The 6,122-nt window shown below is 43.2% G+C and overlaps 1 pseudogene across 1 annotated transcript; it reads right to left on the bottom strand.

The window, feature by feature from the left end:
* Window positions 1–533: 533 nt before the first annotated feature.
* On the bottom strand, window positions 534–1,478 carry Npm3-ps1 (nucleoplasmin 3, pseudogene 1; annotated as a pseudogene). The gene has a single exon (NR_002702.2). The product of NR_002702.2 is annotated as a nucleoplasmin 3, pseudogene 1 (transcript).
* Between the last annotated feature and the right edge of the window lie 4,644 nt (window positions 1,479–6,122).

Below are 6,122 nucleotides of genomic sequence, written 5' to 3'. Positions count from 1 at the left end.
CTATTGTGGATGTCAAGAAGTACATGTTGAAAGTAGCCTGATATGGCTGTCTCCTGAGAGGCCCTGCCAGAGCCTTACAAATACAGAGATGGATGGTTGCAGCCAACCATTGGTCTGAGTGCAGGGTCCCCAATAGAGGAGTTAGAGAAAGGATCAAAGGAGCTGAAGGGGTTTGCAATCCAATAGGAAGAACAACAATATCAACTAACCAGTCCTCCAAGAGCTCCCAGGGACTAAGCCATCAACAAAGGAGTACACATGGCTCCAGCTGCATATGTTGCAGAGGATGCCCTTGTTATGTGTCAATGGAGGAGAGGTCCTTGGTCCTATGAAAGCTCAATAGATGTACCAGTGTAGGGGAATGGAGGGCAGGGAGGTGGGAGTCGGTGGGTGGGTGGGTGGGTGGAGGACTACCCTCATAGAAGCAGGGGAAGGGAAGATGTGATAGGGGGTTTCTGGGAGGGAGGGAAATGGGGAAAGAGGATAACATTTGAAATGTAAATAAAGAAAATATCCAATAAAAAAAGAGATTGCCTTCATCAGTTTGTAATTAAGCCTGTAGTTCATTTTCTTTTCTTTTCTTTTCTTTTTTTTTTTTTTTTTTGCAAAACAACCAACCGTACACCACTTTATTTAGATATTTATCAAAAAAAGTACAAAGTGTTAAAAATGTGTTCTGAACTTCATGTTCTTTTTTTTTTTGTTTTTTTTTTTTTTTGTTTTTTTGTTTTTTTGCAGTGCTGGGGACTGAATCTGGGTTAGGTGGGTCAGAAGAGGTGTTCAAAGGTTGTCCCACCCCAATAGAAAAGGGAAGCCTCAGGAACCACAGTCCATCCCTCCCTCCCACCCCCTATTCTCTTCATCGAGAAAACCATTCTTGAACTTGTCCAGGAACATACGGAGCATGGCACCTGTAGCAAGCAGTTACCTGATCAGGGGGCTAGGGCCTGCTCCTGTGCTTCTTGGCAGGAAGGATGCCACACAGCTTAATTTCATCTTCTTCGCTCTCATCATCACTTTCTTCTTCAGAAAGGTCGTTGTTTATACAAACGATCTGATGCCGGCCAGTGATCCGAACTGGGCCAGAACCGGACTTCAGGCGGAAGGTGACAGGTGGTTGGAGCTGGAAATCATCCACACTGAGCATGGGCTGGCAAGACAACCTGAGGTTGGCCACAGGAACTGCGATCTCCTGATTGTCGTGATCCCGGGCCACAACTTCCACCACATTACACTCGTCCTTGGCCCCCTCGGTAAGGCACAGCATGTTCAACGCCAGCACGTGCTCCGTGTCATCCTCCTCCTCAACCTTGAAAGTGAAGGAGCGGGTGTGGCCGGAGAGCTCACAACCGAAGAAGAAACTGTCCATTGTGACCGGGGCCGGGACCCTCAGGCCCCCGACGCCCCCAGCTCGGGCTCAGCTCTCTTGGTTCAAGAACGCTAAAGCAGCCGCCGCGCCGGCCGCCATGCTGAAAAACCTCATTTTCTTGATTAATGATTGATGTGGGCTTACAACCACCAGTAACTCCAGCTCATGGGGAGGTGATCTGATGCTCTCTTTCACCCTCTGCAGATACCCCCCCCCCACAAGAGGCTCACACACATACACCAGCATACCCATAGGCATACCGATACATAAAAATAAGATATATCTTTAAAAAATAAATGAATTAAGTAAAAAAGGTAATTTATTTGTTTTAAGTTTCCAGGTGTGTGGTGCTATTGCCTATTAGATCAGCGGAAAGTTTAAAGTACAAACCCTCTCCAAGTTCTGTTTCTGTTGACCACACTGATAAATGTAAGAGCCAGAGGATGGGAAGGAGTCCTGTGAAAGGCTGTCTGTCTTCTGGACAGGACAGCACCACTAAACTGAACTCCCTGAAGCTACAGTAACTCACTCATGGTCAAGCCAACAGTATGGGGCAACGTTCCAGGAAGCAGCATTAACTGTAGGTTTTGGAACGAGGAAAGAGCAGAGGATGTGAAAGGTTGAGGGGACTGAGGGGACAAGCTGGGGATGCCTGGGAGGCAATAAGGTAGTTGAGAGTGTGTGTGATCAAGATACACTGTTTGTATGTCATGTTGTCAAAGAATAAACAAATGATAGTCTATTTAAAAAAACCAGTGCAGAAGCGCCTATTTATCAGCCCACTATTTGGGAGGCAGAAGCAGGGAGTTCACTATGAATTTGATGCCAGCTGGGCTATAGAGTGAGTTCCTACTTAAAAGTATTTTAAAATACCATTTGTCTATATACCAATGAATGTACCTATCACCCACCTATTTATTTATTTAACACCATGAAGCCCAGGCTGGCTTTTGATTTCATATGTAGTAAAGGCTGATTTTGAACCTTAATTCTCCTCCTCTGACCCCCTGAATCCTGAGATAAAAGCATGTGGTAGCACCCCCAGTGTGGTGATTTGAATGAGAATGGCCCGCATAAGCTCATATATTTGAATGCTTAGTCATTTGGATGCTTAGTCATCAGGGAGTGGCCCTGGGGGTGCCCTTTGAAGTTTGAAAAATCCCATTCTAAACTCAGAGGCTTTCTTCCTGCTGCCTGCAGATCAGGATGTAGAACTCTCAGCTACTTCAGCAACATGCCTGCCTGCATGCCACCATGCTTCCTTCCCACGGTAAATGGATTAAATCCCTGAAACTGTAAGCAAGCCCCAAGTAAATGATTTCTTTTTGTAAGAGTTGCTGTGATCATGGCCTCTCCACAGCACTGGACTAAGAACATTGACTAAGGCACCCAGCTTATGTAGTGATAGGAACTGAATCCAGGTGTACATGCATGCTAGGTAAATGAGCACTCCACCAATGTAGGTAGACTCTAGCCCTATCTTTATTTTACAAATTTAAACCCCCTTTCCCCCCTCCCCCTCTCTTTTGCAGTGCTGGAGATGGAACTCAGGGTCTTATGTCTGAGATACATCCTCTTGAAAATTAATTTGTTTAAATTGGGTGTAGTGGTAGACATCCTTAATCCTAGCACTCTGGAGGCAGAGGCAGGTGAATCTCTGTGAGTTCAAAACCAGCCTGGCCTATATATGGAGTTCTGTGACATTGAGAGTTACATAGTGAAACTATGTCTCAAAAAAAAAAAAATGTTTAGCAGTGTTGGAGATGAAGTTAGGCTTTAGCCGTGCATTGGCTGGCCCGTGCTTTGTAAGCACTATCCCACCAAGGCACACTCTCAATCCTGAAGAGAGTGAAGCACAATCGAAGAGCCCCGAATTTGGATCTTCTGCTATAGGCATCTGCTCCCTGCTAATGTTGAAAATGGCTCACAGGGACTCACTGGACCCTTGGTCCAGTGCTTTTTAGTAGCTTTATGTGTATCTGACATTCTTTCTGTTTAGAAGGTATTATTTAGTACATAAAGAGTATATATCCAGTACATCTCTGTTTTTGTGATATGCTGGCCTCATACTCCATATGCAGATAAGGGTGACCTTAAATTCCCAAGTTTTAAAAAATCAAATCTTATGTATCTATCTATGTATCTATTTATCTATGTATCTATGTATCTATCTATGTATGTATATCTATCTATCTATCTATCTATCCATCCATCCACCCACCCATCCCTCATCTTTCCATTTATTATCTGCAGATAGTATCTCAAGTAGCCCAGGCTGGCCATAAGTAGTGGAGGGTGAACCCTCTGGTCTTCCTGCCTCTACCTTTATCTAAGAGCTCAGGCCTGACTGCACCATCCTTGTCAATCCTCTGCTTCCCAAGGCTTAGGGAAAGGGAACACAATGGAAGAAAGGGTGGAAAGAATTTAAGAGCCAGAGGATTGGCAGGAGTGCTATGAAATGCTGCTGTCCAGACATTGGACTCATGACCTCACTGAAGGTAGCCCATCCAGATCTTTCTGTGTTAGTTGCTTAGACTCACACACCTGTATTAATAAGATATTGAGCCTCTGACCTCGTTGCTACAGCAAACAAACAAACAAACAAACAAACAAACAACCCCACCCAAATCCAACCTGTTGAGCTAGTAGAGGCTGTTTTATCACTACTGTACACATCTGGCTTCCAGACTAATTTGCTTTCTGCAGGAAAAGCTTTTTTTGTTGAGTAACATGCTAAAATGGGGGATCAAAAGAAGCCCCGTGTCATATATTTCAAAACATCTTCAGAAATACGAAAGGCTCCAAGTCCTCCTTAATCTCCACACCTATGTGAGACATTTTACCAATGAGTAATGGGATAAGGTAGGCTGAGGACAGCCAGGGAGTGTGGTGTGGAATCTGACAGGGTTACTAACTTGTTTTCCTCCTGCAAACCAGAAACTTGGAACGCTTTAGACTCACTGCTGTCTGCTCACTGTTAAAATGTATTTCTAGCTAGTGACCACCATGTTCTGGAGGAAGCCAAGAGTGCCCAAGAAAAATGAAGTTGCTTTACTTTTGTCCTAGAGTATATCTTTGTAGTCCTCTTGACGAGTACTTCTGTTCACACTTTTTTGGGGGGAATTTTCTGGCTCTATTTTACCTCTATAATATTGTATGTATATGCAATCACATGTGTGATTTTTTTATTTGCTCTTTGGCAGCAGGCTCTCATATGGTACAGGCTACCTCTAACTTGTTCCTACCTCCCAAGAACTAGGATAAGAGGCATGTGCTATCATGCCCAGCTGCACATGAATATTTATTCTTTAAAAAAGGAGGTGGGGTGGAGAAATGGCTTAGCAGTTAAGAGCACTTGCTGTTCTTGCAGAGGACGTGGGTTTGATTCCCAGCACCCACATGGCAAGTCAAAACCATCTATAACTCCAGTTTTAGGGAATCCAGTGTTCTCTTCTGACCTCCAAGAGTACCAGACATATCCATGGTATACAGAAATGCATTTTAGATAAATGTTTACATCCATAAAATAAATCTAAAAAACAAAAACGAGTAGGGTCAGGCATGGTGGTGAATGCCTTTAATTCCAGCAGCGTTCAATAGGTCTCTGTGAGTTTGAGGCCAGCTTGGTATACCTAGTGTAAAGAACAAAATAGAAAATTTAAACGAGTGGGAACATAGTTTTGTGCCTTGTTTTTTCCACTCAAAACATGATTTGGAGATAAATTTATATCTATCAAGTATCTTTTTCTTTTTATATAAAGTTTTTTTTCTTAATTTTCTGAATATGAGTGCTTTGTCTGCATCTATGTAATGCACCCCTTGTGTGCTTGGTGCCTACAGAGGCCAGAAGAAGGCACTGGATTCCTTGGAACTGGAGTTTCAGATGGTTGTGAGTCATGATGTGAGTGCTGGGTCCTCTGCAAGAGTAGCCAGTGCTCTTAACTACTGAGCTATTTCTTCAACCCCACGCGCCTTTCCTTTTTAATCAACAGTTAATACAGTCCTATATCTGTGGCCCAAGTCATTTACTCTCAGCCTTCCCTTTGCTTCTTCAGAACCTTCTTTGACAAAAACCCTGTTCTCTGTTCATGTAATGTTCAACCTGCCTGCTCTCTAGTAAGCCTTCCAAGTCCTCCTTTATAATACACACACACACACACACACACACACACACACACACGCAAATAAAAAATACATTGCATTCTGGGGAGTTTATGAAATGCAAGTGACTGAATCAGTTTCTAGAGGTAAGCTCTCCAGTCTGTATTTAAAAATCAGAAATGTGTTTCTAGGTGCTTTTGATACATGGTCTGTTATATTAGTGGAACTTTAGGATAAAGCACAAATGCATTCACTCTGTGGCACAATTTTTCTCTAAGGTATATTACTGGCCTCATTTCCTTCCTCCTTTTCTTTTCTTTTCTTTTCTTTTCTTTTCTTTTCTTTTCTTTTCTTTTCTTTTCTTTTCTTTTCTTTTCTTTCTTCAGTAGGGTCTCACTCTACAGTCCAGGCTGGCATGGAACTCACCATGGAGTACACTAGTGTGTACTCCAACTCACAGTGATCCTCCTGTCTCACTCCTCCACTGGTGTTGAGATCTGCCTGGCTCTGCCTCCGGTGTGCTGGGATTAATGACATCTGGCTACTAAGGATGCTTGTAAAAGCTACAAGGCATCATATTTTTCATTCACCCCCAACTACACTTGATACAAATGCATGTATACATAGGAATATACAGCTTAAATGAAGTTAA

The sequence above is a fragment of the Mus musculus genome, chromosome 6 (assembly GCF_000001635.26).
Source record: "Mus musculus strain C57BL/6J chromosome 6, GRCm38.p6 C57BL/6J".
In the NCBI taxonomy this organism is placed as follows: Eukaryota; Metazoa; Chordata; class Mammalia; order Rodentia; family Muridae; genus Mus; species Mus musculus.
The sequence above is the reverse complement of the archived record's forward strand: the minus strand, read 5'-3'. Positions and strand labels throughout refer to the sequence as shown.